Here is a 21,504-nt window from a genome sequence, read left to right as displayed (position 1 = left end):
CTTCTCCAACCCAGGGGCTGAGCAGAACATGTTTCTCCTCCAGACCAAAGGTCCCAGCCCTACCCCAACACTGCCTTCTAAAGGCCCCCATCCTAATAAAAAACAGCTGCCTGCTCTTCTCTCCAAAGCTGAATGATCCCTTCAGGGTGGGGTAGCACTTTCTCTTCCTTACAAAGAAGTCCAGTAACCCCTCCTTGGTTGTGGGGCCAGAGCTGCAATCCTCCTGACAGGGAGGCTTAGCAGTGGGTGCATAATTAATAACAGCAATTTACAAGAGCAGAGAGATGGAGACCAACTGGAAATGATAAAATGCCTGAGTAGGCTTTTTGGAGTAGGAGGAATAATGTAAAAAATTCAGGGGAATGTCTGCCACTATGGTCTTGGATTTGCAAATGCTGGCTGAGAGTGAAAACACCTCATCTGTGAGCAAGACATTTGTTAGCCACCCTTATTTCTGCCCAGTGTTAATCCACTCCCTGATCCCAACATTCATTCTGATTGTGTGATGGGAAATGGGGACCAGGAGAGAGCTGTGCCAGCTTTTGCTCTGACTCAGTGGATCTTGGGCCCACCTCACGCAAAGCAGTACTAGGGCCAGTTTATCCAGAGGGCTTTTAGAGAGGTTCTGGGACAAAATTGGCTTGCAGAAAGGAAAATGGACTTTTTTTGTGGGGCTTAAGGCAGCCATCCTTATTGACACACCTCCTGGGCAGATATTCCAATACTGTTTGTGTGACCATCCTTCAAAACAGAATCATAGAACCATAGGATAGCTTAGGTTGGAGGGGACCTTAGAAATCATCTACTCCAACCCCCCTGCCATGGGCAGGGATGCCTTTAAACTAGATGCAGCTGCTTAAGGCCTCATCCAATCCAGCCTTGAACACCCCCCCAGGAAGGAGGCATCCACAACCTCCCTGGGCTGCTTATTCCAGAGTTCAACTTTGAACTGAAGAACTTCTTCCTAAGATACAGTCTAACCCTGCTCTCCCTTAGCTTCAAACCATTCCCCCTCAACCTCCCTCTAGACACCCTGATGAAAAGTCCCTCTGCAGCCTCCCTGTAGGATCCCATCAGGCATTGGAAGGCAGCTCTCAGGTCCCCCTGGAACCTTCTCCTCTCCAGACTGAACAACCCCAGGTCCCTTAGCCTATCCTCACAGGAGAGGTGCTCCAGCAATGGATCATCTTTGTGGACACACTCCAACAGCTCTGTGTCCTTCTTATGATGGGGATACCAGAACTGGATGCAATATTTGAGGTGGGGTCTCAGCAGAGCAAAGGAGCAGAATCCACTCTCTTGCCCTGCTGGCCACACTCCTCTTGCTGCAGCCCAGCACACAGCTGCCTTCTGAGCTGCATGAGGGCACCTCTGGCTCATGGTGAGCTTCTCATCAATCAATGTAACCAAGCCTCTTTCTTCAGAGCTACTCTCATCCCACACTACACCCAGCCTGGGTCTGTGCCTGGGATAGGATTTCTATTTCCTAAATGGGTGCTGAGCACCTCTGCAAACCCAACTGTGAGCAAAGAGGTTGAACATTCCTGAAGATTCAAACATGGCTTTCTAGCAATAGGGCAAAAAGAAATGGTCTCAAATGGCGGAGGTTTAGGTTGATTATTAGGAAAAGTTTCCTCAAAGGAAAAAAGAAAAGGCTGTCAAGCCCTGGACTAGGCTGCCTAGGGAAGTGGTGGAGTCACCATCCCTAGAGGGATTTAAAAGCCATGTAGATGTGGTGCTTAGGGATATGTTTTAGTGTGACCCAACAGTCCTGGGTTAATGGTTGGCCCTGCCGAGGCCTCATCCGGAATACTGTGTTCAGTTCTGAGCTCCCCATTTCAAGAAGGATAAGGAACTGCTTGAGAATGTGCAGAAAAGGGCTAGAAAGATGATTAGGGACTAGAACATCTGTCTTATGAAGAAAGGCTGAGGGACCTGGGGCTTTCTAGCCTGAGGAAGAAAAGACAGAGGGGAGATCTTATCAATACTTAAAGGGTGGGTGTCAGGCAGATGGGGCCAGGCTTTTTTTCTGTGGTGCCCAGTGCAGGGATAGGAGGTAATAGGCACAAACCTGAGCACAGGAAGTTCCACCTAAATATGAGGAGGAACTTCTTTGAGGGTGGTGGAGCATTGGAGCAGGCTTCCCAGAGAAGTGGTGGAGTGTCCGTTTCTGGAGTCATTCCAAGCCCATCTGTGCAACATGCTACGGTAAACCTGCTCTGGTTAGGATGTGATGGTCTCTAGAGATCCCTCCCACCCCCTATCACTCTGTGGTTATTTGGTTCTGTGATTCTGTATGAATTCAGGGCTTAATTTTGCACCAAGTTACTTGAATTTTATTCCAGAACAGGCAAGAATTTGTTCCTTTTGCCTTCTTGTTACATTGCTGTGCTATCATTTGGACACCATCCTGCTCTTGGAGAACATGGGTTGTTACCTATCACTTGTTCACTTGATTGCATGGAACCTACAGAACAATTATTCACAAAGAGCTGTTTTAATTGAGGAAATCTGCAGGGTAAATATTCACAAAGCTTGTCCTCTCCTCAGCAAAAGGCAAGGCAGGTTTGAAAGCCATTTGTCACTTTGCTCCTAAAGTTGAAGGCTTGGCAGGGTGACTATAGGTAGTTTGTTAAGGTGAAGTAATAGGGAAGAGAAATGGGGTCTTGTTTGAGCCACCTTGTCCTGGGCACATCCCTAAGGCCCACCAGTGATGATGTGCAAGAAAAAAGAAGGCAGAATACCAGAAGAACTGTCCTATACTGAGTTGCATGTGGAGCAGACACAAAAGTCTGAAGATAGCATGCAAAATGCCCTCTTCTCATCCCATCCCGGGTCCCATGAAGCCCTCTGAGATAGGTTTAAGAATTCTGGATGTCTCTAGAGAATGTGCCTGGCAGGTGGTGGCCAAGCTAGCATGATCTAGCTGGGATTATGCAGAATACAGAATATAGAATTAACCCGGGTGGAAAAGACCTTCGAGATCATCCAGTCCAACCTATCACCCAGCACCATCTCATCAACTAAACCATGTCACCAAGTGCCTCATCCAGGCTCTTCTTAAACACTTCCAGGGATGGTGACTCCATCACCTCCCTGGGCAGCTCATTCCCATGGCCAAGCTCTCTTTCTGGGAAGAATTTCTTCCTAACACCCAGCCTAAACCTCCCCTGGCACAGCTTGAGACTGTGTCCTCTTGTTCTGTCACTGGATGCCTGGGAGAACAGACTAACCCCCAGCTAGCTACGAACTCCCTTCAGGTAGTTGTAGAGAGCAATAAGATCTCCCCTGAGCCTCCTATTCTCCAGACTTAACAACCCCACCTCCCTCAGCCTCTCCTCATAGGGTTTGTGCTCCAGCCCCCTCACCAGCTTTGTTGCCCATCTCTGGACATGTTCATCAGCTCACAGAGGCTTGGGAGCCTGTGGCCTACAGGAGACATCCCACTCCACCTGCTGATATGTCATTTTTCCCTGGAGGGTTCTTATCCTAAATTCAGTAAGAAATAGAGCAACCAAATTGCAAGTGATCCCCAAATCTGGCCACAGGTTGCAGGTCTGTGGTTCCCTAACTTGGTAGAAAGCCCCTTTGACACCCCATGAGGTTCACCAAGCCACCATCAGATCAGCTGCTGGAGGAATGTATTGGTGAGGAGGAGGTACTGAGATTTAACATTGGCATGTTGTCTCAGAAATGGTTGAGATGACAGATGTTGGTGAGAAATGGATGAGTTAATCTGGAGTTTATCCAATTCCTCACTTGTTTGTGTGTAGTTTCCTTGCTCTTGTCTCCTCTCACGTCCTTTTCCTGGAGAGAACAGACTGTTATGGTCACAAAGTCCTTGTTGCTCCATGCACACAAGATGCCTGGTACAAAGTGAGCCAAGGCTTCTAAACACTAAGTCTGCCACACAAATGTTATTCTTTATTTTTAAACACACATATAGAGACATTAGGCTTCCTTGAATTATTCCTCATCTACTAGACTGGCAGCTTCCTAACCCTGTAGAACCATGGATACCACTTTTAGATGTGCAGGAGCTTTAAGAGTCACAGTTGGGAAGGACCCCAGAATGACAGAATGGAAGGAACCTCTGAAGATCATCTAGTCCAACTCCTCTGTTAAAGCATGTTCACCTAGAGCAGGTTTGAAGCAGGGATGTGAAGGGACCTCTGAAGATCATCTAGTCCAACTCCTCTGTTAAAGCATGTTCACCTAGAGCAGGTTTGAAGCAGGGGTGTGAAGGGACCTCTGAAGATCATCTAGTCCAAACCTTCTGCTAAAGCAGGTTCACCTAGAGCAGGTTGCACACCATGCTATCTATAAACCAAACTCTGGATGCCATCCCAAAGGATGCACTTGTGCTCACACAGAGGTTGGGAGCTTGATGTTGTAACCATTTTGAGTAGATTCCCCATTTCCCTACACACTGGAGGGCTAACTGAATGCTTTCTTCCTGTCTTTAAGCTTCTGAATCCAGTCTCCACCTGACATGGTGGAAAAGCTGCAGCCTTACTAAACTGTAATAATTCATATTCCCTGAGGAGCTGATCCTCCTTCTTCTGCTCTTTTTATCCCTCCCACAGCCATGAAAACAGTGAGACTTTATGCTATGAGAATAACCAAGAACTTGCTACTTGCATCTGAAAACACAACAGCTTCAATTCCTGACTCACCCTAATAGCCTGTGGGATAATTTCTGCATTTTTCCATTTCTTGGACATTTTGTGCCACTCCTTTCTTCTGGCCTTCCTCTTTTCAGCACAAAAAGAGCATGCAACTGTTCTTTGGTTGTTGGGGTGTTGTTTTGTTTCCTGGTCTTCTGTGTTCAGGTTTGGGGCCCTGAATTCAAGAAGGATATTGAGGTGCTGGAGCATGTCCAAAGAAGAGCAACTAAGCAGGTGAAGGGCCTTAAACACAGGAGGAATGGCTGAGGGAACTTAGGGTTGTTTACTCTGGAGAAAAAGAGGCTCAGGGGAAACCTTCTCACTCTCTATAACTCCCTGAAAGGAGGTTGAAGTGAGGTGGGAGTCTCTTCTCGCATATAAGCAAGTGACAGGACAAGAGGAAATGACCTCAAGTTGCACCGGGGGACATTCAGGTTGGATATTAGGAAAAGAAAGGGTTCTCAGGCATTGAAACAGGCTGCCCAGGGAGGTGGTAGAGTCACCATCCCTGAAGGCATCTAAAAGATGTGTGGATGTAGTGCTGGGGGACATGGCTTAGTGGTAGTGGCTTAGCAGTAGTGGTGGGATTGTGAGCTCTAGGCAAGTGGTTGGATGTGATGATCTCAGAGGCCTCTTCCAACCTCACCAGTTCTATGATACTGTTCAGCACGAAAGAAACAAAGAGTATACAACTGTTCTTTGGTTGTTGGGGTGTTGTTTTGTTTTCTTGCTTTTATCTTGGCTTGGGATATTTTTTTGAACTGGAGAATGTGACCTATAAGGGCAAGGGCAAGGAGCAAACCAGAATGCATTGAGGCAGACACTGGAATGGCAAGCCAGGAGTTATCCAAGTACATGAGGCAGAAAGCATCTCTGGATAAACAATAATAATAAAATAACAATAACAATAACAATAAAAAGAGCAGAAAGCTCTCTCCCATCCAAAAAAACAAAGGCTTGGCAAGGAACAATCTGAGAAAGTGTCTGGAGAGTTGGGAGTAGGTTCTGTGTCACACACGAGAGCCAAAAAATGTGTTTGGCCCCAAACAGTGCCTGATGCATTGCAAAATGCTTCAGGGGAAGATATTTAGAGGGTGGGATGGTTGGCATGGAGAGGAGAAGTGAGGGGGAGACATCACTGCAGGAGGAGTATCTTTAAACTTCAAACAACAGCCACTAAAACATCCCAAATGCTCTGCCTCCTTGGAGGTGCCAAGGGTTGGAAGTTCTGTGCAGAAATGCAATCTCCTTCAAACTATTCTTTTTTTCGCCCCAACTGCCCTTCTCATAGTGAGAAGGAAAAGCCCAGAAGATAGGGCCTGATGCAGGGATGTCAGTAGGCTTTGGATTAATGGGTCTTGGATTGGACCCATGGTGTAAGAGACAGTGCTCCAATCTAGCCATAAATAAAGTGGCTCCCATTAACGTTTATATTTGCTTTAATTTATTTAACCAAGAAAAGTCAGCAGAGGCCCAGAGGTCTCGGTATTAAGAATGAGCTGGCCAAGACAGCAGCAGATAAAGCTCGCACCAGCGTAAATCAAAGCTTCCATAAGTCATACACAAGAAACCATGGGTGAGTAAAGCAATAAAACGTGACCAGTGTTTCTTTACGGTATCATTCTTGGCTTTCAATCTCTGCTGGAGCCAAGCATCGTTTCTGTTCTGCCTTTTTAAGAGCTCCTGGAGACGATGGACCAAACTCATTGCAAACCCAGAACCTAGAGCAGGAGTTCAGAAGCTGGGATTTGCAAGCAGCTCACAAATGCTTTGCCTCCCTTTATGGCCAGATAATAATAAAGATGAGGTCCAGAAGCTTTATGACGTGTTTTTTTCTTACTTAAACACTGGAAAAGGCTGCACCTTCACCTTGTCAGAACCATGTTGTGAAAAACAGCCACAATTCAGCACTGCTTTGCTCAATCAAATTGGAGCTGACCCACGCTCAGACAGCCGTCCACCCTGGAAGTGGAGATGCTTCATTTTCCCCATCTCGGGGGTGCAAAGAGGCCTTACAGAGGGCCCAGTTCAGTACCTCACCTCCCTCAGCACAGGCCTGTGGAGACACTGCTGATGCTGTTTTGCACCAGGGGAGGGATTTAATTCTTTAAAGTTCATCTTGGCAAGGAGCCCTTTTTGCGTCCTGCCACGGCACCCACCTCCTCAGACCTTTTGGGGTACCGAGTGCACTTTAGATGCTTTTTTCCCCCCCCTTTTATAATACCCCACAGGACAGTCCCAGTTTATGACCATATTGCAGTGATGCTATTCCTGCTACTACAATCATGGCTCTGTCATGATTTCCATTATAAACCTCAGACTGGATTTTTTGGGCATTTTTTTTTAACCTTTTCTGGGGTCTATAATTCGATCGTAAAAACTCATGCTGGGCTGAAATTCAGCTGCCAGGTCTTGGTTGGATACCAAATCTGATTTAACCCTGAGAATGCTGAATTACTTTCAGGTACAAGAGGGCTTTGGGGTGCTGAGCAAGCCTAAGCACGGGAGACGAGTCCTTAGGGGCAGGAAGGAGGGGTTTGGAGTCGCTGGGGACAAAGATGCAGGGATAATCAGAGAATCACAGAATCATTCAGATTGGAAAAAAAGACCTCTAGGATCATCAAGTCCAACTGTCAACCCAACACTAACATGACCACTAAACTGTGTCCCAAAGTGCCCTGTCTACATGTTTAACACTTCCAGGAATGGTGACTCCACCTCCTCCCTAGGCACCCTGTTCCAATGCATGACCACCCTTTCAGTAAAGAAATTTTTCCTAGTGTCCAACCTAAATGTTCACTGGCACAACATAAGGCTGTTTCTTCTTGACCTACTGCTTGTTACTTGGGGCAAGAGACCAGCATCCACCTCACTACAACCTCCTTTCAGGGAATTGGTAGAGAGCAATGAGGTCTCCCCACAGCCTGCGCTTCTCCAGACTAAACAATCCCAGCTCATTCAGCTGCTCCTCACAACTTATTCTCCAGACCCTTCAACAGCTTTGTTGCCCTTTTCTGGACCCCCTCCAGCACCTCAATGCCCCTCATACTTCAGCACCTGAAACTGAACACAGTGCTCAAGCTGAGCACAAGCAGTCCAGATGGGCAACTGTCCTGATCTCCTCAGCATCTCTTGTTCTACAGACTGATATGCCTTAGTCCTTTGACTCACTTCTTTATTCCCTATCCTCATGGGTGTCTCAGTTTGATCTGTTCCTTAGCTCTTCATGCCGAATTTCTTCATGCATTCAATCATAGAATTATAGAACCACAGAATCATTTAGGCTGGAGAAGACCTTAAAGATCAGTAAGTCCAACTGCTAACCCAGCACAGCCAGATTACCACTAGACCATCTCCTTCCACACCTCATCTATAGATCTTTGAAATCCTTCCAAGGACAGTGACTCCTCTACTTCCCTGGGCAGCCTGTGCAGTGCTTGACAACTCTTTCAGAGAAGACATTTTTCCACCTGTTCCTGAGGCAAAATTCACTGGCTCAGATGTACCACCAGCTCAGACAGCTTTTCAGTCGTCTCCCCAAAATGAAACCAACATGAGTACTCAATAAAGATGAGCATAGCACAGACACAACTACATCACGGACAAGGATTTACTGGAAGAAAAGAACAAAAAGCCACCAGCAGGGCACATTGCACCAGAAATGGGAACCACTGTCAGCTGCCCATGGATTCCCAATCTCTAAGTGTTCCAAAAAGCACAATGGAAACATTCAAGCTCAGGTTGGACAGGGCTTTAAGCAACTTCATTTAATGGAAGGTGTCCCTGCCCATGTCAAAGAGATTGGAACCAGATGATCCTTAAGTGATGATCCAAACCATTCTATCATTCCTTCTATGATGCTAATATTCTGGAAATGACTGAAGAGCAGGAGTGTGTACTGAAGGAAGGATTCAGTAACTTCAAACCATTCCCTAATTCTGTGAGGCTAGGATTCTGTGATTCCATGAAAACCAGGACACTGTGTCCTCATCTGGAAAGCTGCTGTAATAGCACTTCCCCAGTCTGCAGAGGTACGGTGAGATGCCCAGAAAGACTTTTGCACTGATCACACGCTTCAGCCACGGAGGCTCTTCTGGGAGCTGAAAATTGATGGGATGAGGTATCACGGCTGTACAAACCCCTAATCTATCAAAGCAATAATCTATGGAAGAAAGATACTTTACAAGGCACTTCCATAGCAGATGGTAAGTGACTTATGATGTATTCCACCTCTCGTCCGCAGGAAAACAGCATTAATAAAATACACTGACATGACAGATTAATAGCTCAGAACTGCAGTCCAGGAGAGGTTAGGAGCAGCCTGTTCTTCCTCTGGGGTTTTTAACAATAAGGAATTAGGTAAATGTTTCAAACTGAAGATGATGTGCAAGCAATATGAAAGCAAGACTTTGGTGGGGATGGAAACTGTAAAACTGGTACGGTGGGAGTTGATGTTTATTGTGCTGTGGTGACACCTTTGTAACTCTGCGTGGTTTATTTAACTCTTCTTGCTCCTGCTGCCAATTCAGCCCAGGATCTGAGAAGCCAGATGTGTTCCCCTGGCTCCAGCACCACCTTCTGCAGCACCAAGGGCCTGATCCTTCTCATCCTTCACATCACCACTGTGATCACTCCCATCCTGAATAAAAGCCCCCTCCACCCCAACCAAACCAAACCAAACCAAACCAAACCAAACCAAACCCAAAAAGGGCAGGTGTTTGTTTGGTTTAGGAGTTTAGGTTTGTTGGGTTTTTTTAACTTTTTTTGGAAGTGAAACACAGTCCTGCTGGAGTTTATCACTGCTGAACAGTTTGGTGGGTTTCATCCTGGTTTAAAAACCAGAGGACTACATTCCCTGCTTCAGCAGTGATTGGGGAGTGTTGCTAAGCCCATGACTTCATCCCATGTCCCTGCTCCTTTTCTTGACCTTCCCATCCTGATTCCCTCTCTTTGAGGCAGAGCCTGGGGGGAGATGAAGGGAAGGAGGTTATTCACACCAGATAATTTTAAGCACTTATGGTAGCTGTCTGAGATCCTTTGCATCTTCCGTTGTTACTGGAGGGAGAGAGAATGCTCAAAAGGGCATTCGGGAGCCCTGCAGGTGAGGTCAGAGCTGGCATTTTCTTTGGGAGCTGCTGTGATTCAGGTGATGGCTGGCACCACCCAACCATAACCACAAAACCTTATCTAGAAGAGTTTTGAGTCATCTCAGCCTTCTTCAGCCCTCCTGAAGGAGGGTATCTAACCCAGCAGGTTCTGATTCCTCCAAAGATGATAGGTGGTGCTGTCTCTACCAAACACTGCTCCACAGGGAGTGAGTAAACCTTTCCCATTTCAGGCCAGCACAGCTACCAGTGCTGCAAGATGCTTTTCATAGAATCAACCAGACTGGAAAAGAACTCAGAGATCATAAAATCCAACCTATCACCTAACACCATCTGACAACTAAACCATGGCTCCAAATGCCATGTCCAATCCCTTTTCTGAACACCTCCAAGGACAGTGACTCCACCACCTCCCTGGGCAGCACATCTCAATGGCCAATCACTCTTTCTGGGAAGAACTTTCTCCTCACCTCAAACCTAAACTTCCCCTGGCACAGGTTGAGACTGTGTTCTCTTGTTCTGGTGGTTGCCTGGGAGAAGATTCCAACCCCTACCTGTCTGCAACCTCCTTTCAGGTAGTTACGGATGGCAATAAGGTCTCCCCTGAGCCTTCTCTTCTCCAGGCTAAACAACCCCAGCTCCCTCAGCCTCTCCTCACAAGGCTGTGCTCCAGACCTCTCACCAGCCTTTTTGCCCTTCTCTGGACATGTTCAAGTGTCTCAATGTGTCTCCTTCTTAAATTAAGGAGCCCAGAACTGGACATAGTACTCAAGGTGTGGCCTAACCAGTGCTGAGCACAGGAGCAGAATGACTTCCCTAGTCCTGCTGGCCACTCTATTCCTGATCCAGGCCAGGATGCCATTGGCCTTCTTGGCTAGCTGGGCACACTGCTGGCTCATGTTCATTTGGAAATGTGTTTTGGAGGGGGGGGAAAAATCAAAACAAAAACAAAACAAAAGACCAGAATGACTTTTGTATCTGTCATCTGCATTTAGGGCTCCATCTCACATAGCAGTGGGACCAAGCTGGGCAGAGATGCAGTTCTCACCACAGCTGTACCAGCAAAAACACTTCATCTTGCTAGTATTGGTTCTTTTCTTCTTCTGATACCAAGCTTTTCTGTCAAACTATGTCCATGTTGGAGTGACTGATATACTGTCTACACAGAGGAGATGTGGTTTAGTGGTGGACTTGGCAGTGTTGGATTAATGGTGGGACTTGGTGGAGTCTTTTTCAATCTGGAAGGAAGGAAGGGAGGAAGGAAAAGAGAAGAAAGAAAGAAAAGAGGAAAGAATGAGAGAGAGAAAAGGAAAGAAGGAGAAGGAAAGCAAGAAGAAAGCTACCTTTGTTCTTTGCTACGTTAAATTTGAAACATCACGCTGGTAGTAGTATATTGGCTCCATTACACAAAGACTGTATAGTCCAGCTAGCTCATAATTCCACCAATAAAGATCATGATTTGCCAATAAAAATTAGGGCAGCCACTGATCCATAGTCTAGATTTCCTGCTTGGGGTGGAATTGTAAAACACGATGATCAAATTTGGTGCAAAACAGAGCAAATGTGCAAACTAAGCCAAGGAAAAGTATTCTCCTCTTCTCACCACTGCCACATGACCTCAGGCAGGACCAGGTCCTTCAGCAGAACACCCCAGCAGTCCACCTACAGCAGTTGTGATGAGAAGCCTCATTTTTTTAAGCTCTGTGGAAAGTCTTTGCTCACCATTTTATGTATAAGTTTTTAGCAGCTTACAAAAAGAGGCACAGAGAGGCTTGATTGAAAACTGATGACACAATCTAGCCCTGCTTTTAGCAGTTTGGCATGCAGCACAAAAGCATTTCTGAAATCCATCCAGCATCTAGAACTATACCTGGAATGGCTTTAGGACTAATATTAAACATACATGGTAGGCTAGAGGCAGGTCTGCTGAGAGGAGCGAAGATCAAGTGAGATCTGTGAGTGATAGACAAGAGTCTTGTGTGATATATTCTGCCTCTGGCTTGAACAAAAAAAGTAGTCTTGAGAGAGTATCTTCAGCCTGATTTCAAACTATTTTGTTTGGTGTTTTCTCCAAGAGCCTTAAAAATACTTGCAATCTCATAAACATGGCTCCAGGTCCCGTTCACTCAGCTCCCAACCCCACCGCTGAGCCCTGGTCTTCCAGGAGCACCTGCCAAATAAAATGTTTGAACAAAAACCCCAAACATTTGGTATTTGCTTAGAAGTCTGAGGGTATCCAGATCATAAATTTGTTGTGGAGAGTGTGGCAATGCTTATTTAGTCACGATTGATTTTCTTTGTGGGAGTTTTTCAACCAAGTTAGGAAGTCAGAAAGCACTGATCATAGTTAACAAATAACGAAACTTAAAGTTATAGCTGAAGGGACTGTTCAGAATTCAGCCTCAAGAGGCAGACACAGGAGATGTTCATTTGTATTGATCATAAAATGGTTTGGGTTGAAAAGGACCTTAAGGATCCTCTAGTTTCAACCCCCATGCCATGGGCAGGGACACCTTCCCCTGGATCAGGTTGAATACCTCCAAGGAGAAAGCCTCCACAACCTTCCTGGGCAACCTGCTCCAGTGTCTCACCACCCTCACTGGAAAGAATTTCTTCCTAATATCCCATTTAAAGATCCCCTCTTCCAGCTTCAATCCCTTTACTCTTGTCCTATCACTACAAGCCCTTGTAAAAAGCCCCTCCCCAGCTTTCCCTGGGCCAGGTTGCTCAAGGCCTTGTCCAGCCTGGTCCTGAATGCCTCCAGGGAGGAGGCATCCACAGCTTCTCTGGACAACCTGTTCCAGGGTCTTACCACCCTCACTGGAAAAAATGTCCTTCTAAAATCTCTCCTCTTCCAGTTTAAATTCATAGAATCATAGAATTGTTAGGGTTGGAAGGGACCTCAAGGATCATCCAGTTCCAATCCCTCTGCCATGGGCAGGGACACCTCACACCAGATCAGGTTGCTCAGAGCCACATCCAGCCTGGCCTTAAAAACCTCCAGGGATGAGGCTTCCACCACCTACCTGGGCAACTTCTTCCAGTGTCTCAGCACCCTCATGGGGAAAAACTTCTTCCCAATACCCAATCTGAATCTACCCATTTCTAGTTTTGTTCCATTTCCCCCTAGTCCTATCACTCCCTGACACCCTAAAAAGCCCCTCCCCAGCTTTTCTGTCGCCCCCTTCAGATGCCACAATAAGGTCTCCTTGGAGCCTTCTCTTCTCCAGACTGAACAACCCCAACTCTCTCAGTCTCTCTCCACAGGAGAGGTGCTCCAGCCCTCTGCTCATCCTCGTGGCCCTTCTCTGGACACACTACAGCACCTCCAGATTCTTCCTGTAATAGGGGCTCCAGAACTGGATGCAGTACTCCAGGTGGGGTCTCTCTTACCTTTGTCCTGTCATTACAAGCCCTTGTAAAAAAAGGCCTTCCCCAGCTTTTTGTAGGTTGCCTTCAGGTACTAAAAGACCATTATAAGGCTTTCCCAGAGCCTTCTGTTCTCTGGGGTCTCTCATTCCCTGGTCATCTTCTTGATGGATGGCATTATTAGTGGGGTGCAAATAAAAAGCAAAACTCTGGGCAGAAAAACATTATCTGGGCTTGGGGTTTGAAATGGAGGTGGGGCTCTGCTGAGCACCATTGAAAGAGCAAGGCAAGGTAGGGCCACCCTGAGCAAATACCTTATGGCCTTGCTATGGCTGCAAGGGGGAAGTTGCCTCTGGGAAGCTGTGGAATGAGGTTTTCTTTCAAGTTTCTGGTTTTATCTGAACTTCAAACTTGAAGCAAAAATTCAAAGACTATGGGCTTGTGGAGTAAAAGCTTTTCATGGTCTTCCTCACCATTGCATCTCTTCTAGGGGAGGATTTGCATTGATGACCCACTTCAGGAGAGCACCTTCCACAGGCCAAGCAAGAGAGGGGTCCATGGTACCAGGCTGTTGCTGGTCCATTAAAAAAACAAACACCTTTTTGAAGTGTGGATGTCAAGTCTTCAGCACTTATTCACTCTGCATAGCCTAGTGGTGCGGACATAGCCAGACATCTTCACCCAAGGAGCTGTGGTTAATGCTGGTATGGATGAAGATCGAGCAGAAGCTCCCAGAAGTGAGTTTCATAGGTCATGTCTATACTGCCAAACAACAGAGGCCTAGCAAGCATCCCTGGCCCAGAGGCCAAGGGGTATGGACCAGTGGGTGTCCACCCCACTCTGTGGTGTCCTTTCCTGGAGCACATCCCCCTACAGTGCACGCAACACTGGCCTTCCCTCAGCTCACATGTTGCCCCTCTGGCTCCAAGACATAATAACTGTTTTGTGTGTTTTGGCCAAGTTAAACTGTCTGAAATAATATGTGGGCTGGGCTGAAGACCACCAGAGTGGTGTTTTCTAGCATGAAATCAGTGCTTGAGGGTGTGAAGCCTGCTGGGATAGTGCTATAGGTCCATGCATGGGATGAAAGGCGCCAAAGCAGGGTCACACACACTCCCTGCCCATGAGGACACTTGAGTAAGCTTACTCTAGGCTGGGCATGGGGCAGGAACAGTGTGGAATGGCTTCAAGCTTGTCTTCTGATGTCCTCCTGGTCAGCAGCACAAACTCATTTTTTTAGGTCAGCCTTCATGGCCCTGGCTTCATCCCACCTAATGTAGGCAGGGAAAGAGATGTTGTCCCTTTCGTGTCATGCATGTACAGCCTGCTCCTGTCTTTGCTCCTACCCTTAAAGAAACTCAGACCCAGCATGACAAATGCAGGTCTGGAGAAAGAGTTTGAAGGGAAACCCACATCACATCTATACTCATCAAATTCCTCATGTCTCAAAGCAACAAAACAAAGGGAAGAATAAATTATCAACTTTAATACTGCACCATACATTCCTGTGCACGGGGCAAAAGACACCTGATTGAATGTCCCCTTCATCTGAGGCAGTCATGTCCAACTTCCCTTACAGTCGCCACAATGCAAGGGACATTTTTGACACGCCTCTTCTAAATGCATCCATGGGAGAAGATTGCTCTCTACAGAGGCAGCTCAGAGCAACCAAAGACACCTGGTTGCTGAATCAAGAAGTGATTAAGAGCCCTTTAGATTACCATACTGATCCAACGACTAGCACTTATAAATAATTCATAGACACTTAGGATACCTCACCATGGCAATGAAGATGGGATGGGTGATCTGGTGCGGGGTTTACAGAAGGAGGAAGTGCCAGACTGGAGATGTCAGCAGTAGTGTGGCCAGTAGGAGCAGGGAAGTAATAGTGCTCCTGTATGACCACCTGCACTGGTGAAGCCACACCTCCAAAATGAGTTCAGTTTTGGGCCCCTCACTCCAAGAAAGACATTGAGGTACTGGAGCTTGTCCAGAGAAGGGCAACAAGTCTGGTGAGGAGTAGGTGAAGGAACTGGGGAGTAAAGGAGGCTGAGCAGAGAACTTCTTGCTCTCTACAAGTCCCTGAAAGGAGGTTGAAGTGAGGTGGGTGTTGTCTCTTCTCCCTAGTGTCAGGTGATAAAAAGAGAGGAAATAGCCTCAAGCTGTGCCAGGGGAGGCTTAGGTTGGACATTAGGAAAAATGTCTTTTTTGGAAGAGTGGTCAGGAATTGGAACAGGCTGCCCAGGGAGGTGGTAGAATCACCATAGCTTGAGGTGTTCAAAAAACATGCAGACATGGCACTTTGGGAGATAGTTTAATAGCCACAGTGGTATTGGGTTGACTGTTGGACTTGATGATCCTAATTAGGGGCCTTTTCCAACTGAAAGAATTCTGTGATTCTATGTGGTGAAGGACATTTACCAGTGGTGGAAATGTGGAAGGTTAAACCAGCATCCCTATGCAAACAGGAATGCATCAGCTTAGACAGGCAAAACTTTCCAGCAACAAGGAGCAGCAAACAAGCCTCGAGAAGAAAAGATGTGGCAACTGTACTATTTAGTTAGCAGAATAGTATTACCTTTCTCCTGCTGCCAGGAGCTTCAAGGGCATGGGTGAAAGACCAGTCCCATGACACCAGCATGCAGCCCATCACATACATCTGGCTGAGATGTCCTAGCCTCTTAGCAAAGGCGTTTTTATGGATGGATCATAGAATTGTTTGGGTTGGAAAGGACCTTAAAGACCATCTAGTTCCAATTCCCCCACTATTGGCAGAGACACCTTCCACTGGACCAGATTGCTTAAGGCCCCATCCAACCTGGCCTTGAACATCTCCAGGAAGGGGACACCCACAACTTGTCTGGGCAACCTGTTCCTGTGTCTCCCCACCCTCACTGTAAAGATTTTCTTCCTAATCTCCAGTCTAAATCTTCCCTCCTCAAGTTTCAATCCATTCCCTCTTGTCCTGTCACTACAAGCCCTTGTGAAAAGGCCCTCCCCAAGCTTTCTTGTAGGTCCCCTTCAGGTACTGGAAGGCTGCTCTAAGGTCTCCCAAGAGCCTTCTTTTCTCCAGGCTGAACAACCCCAACTCTTGAAGCCTGTTCCTGTAGGGAAGGTTCTGATCAGCCCTCTGATTATCTTTGTGACCCTCCTCTGGATCCATTCTAGCAGTCCAATGTCCTTCTCTTCTAGCTCTGATGGACCACAGAAATCAAACTGACCGTGCTGCAAAACTATTGACCTTCAAAAGACCAGCAGCGCTGGCTGCCAGGGCACACAGAGCTGTGTGTTTGTGGGATCCATCTCCAGCGGTGGAGTGAAACACAACGAGAGGCACCTAATTAACTTCAGATGTACCTGTCAAGATGTCAGGGAGGCAGAGGTGGGGAGGAGCAGTGCCTTATTTGTTTCTCATAATGTAACAATTATCATGCTGCAAGAGGGGCTCTCTCCCGCGCTCCCTCCCTGCCTCTTGTTTTCCTTCCACATTCGTTCACACATTATTTAACTTTTGACTTGGACACAGCAGGTAAAAGCATTTAACAGCTTGGCTGCTTGTTCAGACAGAGCTGGGGAGAGGGGGAAAAAAGGAAGGGGGTGGGGGGAGACCAGGGGGGAAGCAGACAGCAATTTTTTACCTTAAATTTTCAAGTTTTCAGTGCTGCATTTTTCTGAAGGGGAGGGGAGAAGAAAAGGGAATGAAAGTTGGGGGTGGGGGGGAATGGCATTCCACAAAGACAGAGTCACATTTTCCAGCGTTCTAACATGCTCTCTACTGTCCCCAGCCATCGCTGGGAGACGCATTCCTGCTCCACGGCGGAGAAAAAGGTCAGCAGTAAAAACTTCGCAGGAACTCCATCATTGTCCTCGCGGGACGTGTTCATCAGGAGGAGAGGGCTGGGCGTCTCGCTCTGTCGACAGAAATCCACATCACAAAACGCGGCCTGCTGGGGGAGAGCTGGGGAAGGAGGACCTGCGGGCGCATCGGAGAATCACTGAACTGTTTCGGCTGGAAAAGACCTCTGAGATTATTGAGCTCGACTATCAACCTAAGATCACCATGGCCATTAAATCGCCTCCCAAAGGGCCGTGTCCACACGTTGCTTGAACACCCTTGACCCTCATCACCACATCTATACATGTCTTAAACCCCTCCGGTGATTAGAACTCCACCACTGCCCTGGGCGGCCTGTTGCAGGGCTCAACAACCCCCTCAGAGAAGAAACCTTTCACAATGTCCAGCCTAAACGCCATTGGCACAATTTGAGGATGTTTTCTTTTGTCCTGTTACAGGATGCTCTGCCTACTCAGTATCACAGTATCACCAAGGTTGGAAGAGACCTCAAAGACCTTCAAGTCCAACCTGTCACCACAGACCTCATGACTAGACCATGGCACCAAGTGCCACATCCAATCCCCTCTTGAACACCTCCAGGAACGGTGACTCCACCACCTCCCTGGGCAGCACATTCCAATGGCCACTGACTCTCTCAGTGAAGAACTTTCTCCTCACCTCGAGCCTAAACTTCCCCTGGTGCAGCTTGAGACTGTGTCCTCTTGTTCTGGTGCTGGTTGTTAGAGAGAAGAGACCAACCCCTTCCTGGCTACAACCACCTTTCAGGTAGTTGTAGAGAGCAATAAGGTCTCCCCTGAGCCTCCTCTTCTCCAGGCTAAACAACCCCAGCTCCCTCAGCCTCTCCTCACAGGGCTGTGCTCAAGGCCTCTCCCCAGCCTCGTTGCCCTTCTCTGGACACGTTCAAGTGTCTCAATGTCCTTCCTGACTTGTCTCTGAGGAGAAGAGACCAACACCCACCTGTCTCCAAGTTCCTTTCAGGGACTTGTACAGAACAAGACCTCCCCTCATTCTACTTTTGTCCAGACTAAACAATCCCAGTTCCCTTGGCTGCTCTTTACAAGACCTATTCTCCAGACCCTTCACCAGCTTTGTTACCCTTCTCTGGACCCACTCCAGCACCTCCATGCCCTTTTTGCAGTGAGGGCTCCAAAAGTGAGTGAAATATTGGAGGTATGGCTTCCTTAGTGGTGAGTACAGAGGGACAATCACTTTCCTGGTCCTGCTGGTCACACTATACAGGCCACAATGCCATTTGCCTTCTTGGCCAAATTGTAGGCAATTTAAATCTTTAAAGAAATGTAAGGATACTTCCCCCACCCTGTCTTGCATACTCAACACCTAAGTAACTCTATCCTTGGGTTCATGGAAGGTCTCACTATGCTGTGGTCCCCATCAACAAATGGCTGCAAAGTGCTTGGTGGCAGAAGAATCAAAGCTCTACCACAACAAGCCTCCAGGCTCTGAAGAAACATAGAATCAGAATTGTTTTGGTTGGAAAAGGCCTTGTCTAGTTCAACCATCAACCCAACACCACCATGGCCATTAAACCATATCCCAAAGTGCCATGTCCACAGGTTTCTTGAACACCTCCATGGATGGTGACTCCACCACCTCCCTGGGCAACCTATTTCAATGCCTGACTGCTCTTTCAGTCATGAAATGTTTCCTAATATCCAACCTAACCCCCCCTGGACCAATTTCAGATCATTTCCTCTCATTCCTCTCACCTGATACTAGGGAGTTATACCCCATGATTTCATTTGGAGGGGTTGCCCAGGGGTGGTTATTTCCCATGGCTTGCTGGATACCCATGACAGTGAACAGCAGCATGGAGGAGATGGACAGATGGATGATTTGTTGAAGAAAGGATAAAGGCAGGAGAGACAAAACAAGGCTGGTGTGATTGAAAAAGCTGGAAAAGCCTCCACCTCAGGGGAAAGTTAATGTTGGAGGGAGTTTTAAAAGGGTTTGTTGAGACAGGATGAGAGGGAATGGATTTAAGCTTGAGGTGGGCAGATTTAGACTGAAGATCAGGAAGAAATTCTTTCCAGTGAGGGTGGTGAGACATTGGATCAGGTTGCTTAGGGAGGATATGGGTGCCTGCTCCCTGGAGGTGTTCAAGGTCAGGTTAGACAGGGTCTAGTGGAAGGATTCCCTGGCCATGGCAGGTGGATTTGAACTAGATGATTTTTTAAGGTCCCTTCCAACCCAAGCCATTCTATGATCCTGTGATTGTAAGTTTATGTAAAGGAAGGCCTAACCCTGCTTTGCTGCCAGGTATGTATCTACCTGAGCTTGCAGAGAGCAAACCTAGCAGCCAAGGATATAAAAGCATTTGCCCAGCGGTAGTTACTAAACAGAGTGAGATTTTTAATGGGGAACAAAGCCCAACATTCCCATTTTAACTCAACCTCCTGTGTTCCCCCCCAAATGTGACTGGATGCTGGAGTAGTTGGTTTTTGCTGGGAAACCTTCTGATTATGAGAAGGGCATTGAGGTGCTGGAACATGTTCAAAAAAAGGGCAACAAGGCTCTTGAAGGGTCTGGAGTCTTGTGAAGAATAGTTGAGGGAACTGGGGTTGTTTAGTCTGGAGAAAAGGAGGCTCAGGGTAGATCTTAGACCTTTCCTGCTAGAAAGCTGTAAGGGATATTTTACAGAGCATGAAGTGGTAAGACAAGGGATAATGGATTTAAACTGAAAGAAGGTGGATTTTAGATTAGCTATTTGGATGAAACTCCCCACCGTGAAGGGGGTGAGACACCAGAACACATTGTCAGAAGCGGTTGTGGATGTCCTGTCCCTGGAAGTGTCCGAGGTCAGGGTGAACAGGGCTTTGAACAACCTGGTCTAGTGGAAGGTTCCCTGCTTGTGGGAAGAGTTTGGAACTAGATGACCTTTAAGGTCCCTCCCAACTCAGCCCATTCTATGATTCCATGATTCTGGGAATCTCTGTCTCTACAGCTACCTGAAAGGAGGTTGTATGGAGGTGGGGATCAGTCTGTTCTCCCAAGTATAAAGCAATAGGAAAAGAGGAAATGGCCTCAAGTAGACTAGACACTAGGGAAAATTTCTTCCCTGAGAGGTTTATCATGGCCTGGAACAGGCTGCCCAGGGAAATGGTGGAGTCCCCATCCCTGGGGTTATTGTAAATCCTCGGAGATGTGGTGCTGTGAGACACGTTTTAGTGGTGACCTGGCAGTGTTGGGTTAACAGTTTGGCTTGATGTCCTCAAAGATCTTTTGCAACTGAAATGTTTCCATGATTCTATAGATACAGAGCAAGGGAAGAGGCTGAAAGGGACAGACTGAAAGAGTTGGGGCTGTTCAGTCTGGAGAAGAGAATGCTGAGAGGTGACCTAATTGTGGCCTTCCTGCATCTGAAGGGGGCCTACAAGAAGGCTGGGGAGGGACTTCTCAGGATCTCAGGTAGTGATAGGACTAGGGGGAATGGAATGAAGCTGGAGGTGGGGAGATTCAGGCTGGACATGAGGAGGAAGTTCTTCACCATGAGAGTGGTGAAGGCCTGGAATGGGTTGTCCAGGGAGGTGGTCGGGGCCCCATCCTTGGAGGTGTTTAAGCCCAGGCTGGATGAAGTTCTGGCCAGCCTAATCTAGTGTGGGGTGTCCCTGCCCATGGCAGGGGGGTTGGAACTAGATGATCCTTGTGGTCCCTTCCAACCCTGACTGATACTGTGATACTATGAAATCAATAAATATGAGATGAATCCTCCTCAAAGGCAGTGACTGCTGATGGTGGAAATGCCTCTTCCCTGGTCCCCTGATGCACTCAAGGGAATACCTCCACTCTCCAGAGCTAACAGCCTTAGAAAACTGCTAATAGAAAAGGTAATTACCAAAATCAGTGTGGCAACTCATTGTGTTTTTGTCTTGTCACCCAAGTGCCCCAGGGGAGTTTGTACTGTTCAGAAGGCACGCCCACAAGCATGAGTACAGTGAATCCCAGAGCTCCTCTCCCTACAGCATGGGCTGTCTATTTTTTTCCCCCCTCTAAATACCAAACAAAGGCTCAGCTGTGCTTGAGAAAAGGACCAAGAGCTGGGAACTGCACTGGGACCTCAAGCCCAGAAGACTTTGAAGTGTATTTGAGTTCAAAAATACTGCTTTTGAGCTAGAGGTTTAATTTTTCTGGCGTTAAGTTGCACTCTTTTTTTTTTTGAGTCTCCAGCCTCAATCCCAAAGCTGTTTTTAGCTTCTTTTTCATGTGGCTGAATTCTCTACCATCCTCAAACCACACCATGCTGGTTGCATCAAACAAGTCATTCCCTGTGGTGCAGGGCCACAGGCATCCCCACAGTTAGGAGACCGCATCAATATTGACATGATACTGTTTACCCAGGCAGAAGGTACACAATTCATTTATCTGAAGCAAGAAGGTTTTGCTCTGCTCCCTGAAATGTTTCCTCTCTTTCTTCACACCTCTAAGCATTCACAGCACAACAATTTGGAGTCAGCTTCCAGTGTCCATACTGGCTGGGAATGAAAGGCTG

This window comes from Dryobates pubescens, chromosome 10, assembly GCF_014839835.1.
Source record: "Dryobates pubescens isolate bDryPub1 chromosome 10, bDryPub1.pri, whole genome shotgun sequence".
Lineage (NCBI taxonomy): Eukaryota > Metazoa > Chordata > Aves > Piciformes > Picidae > Dryobates > Dryobates pubescens.
The sequence above is the reverse complement of the archived record's forward strand: the minus strand, read 5'-3'. Positions refer to the sequence as shown.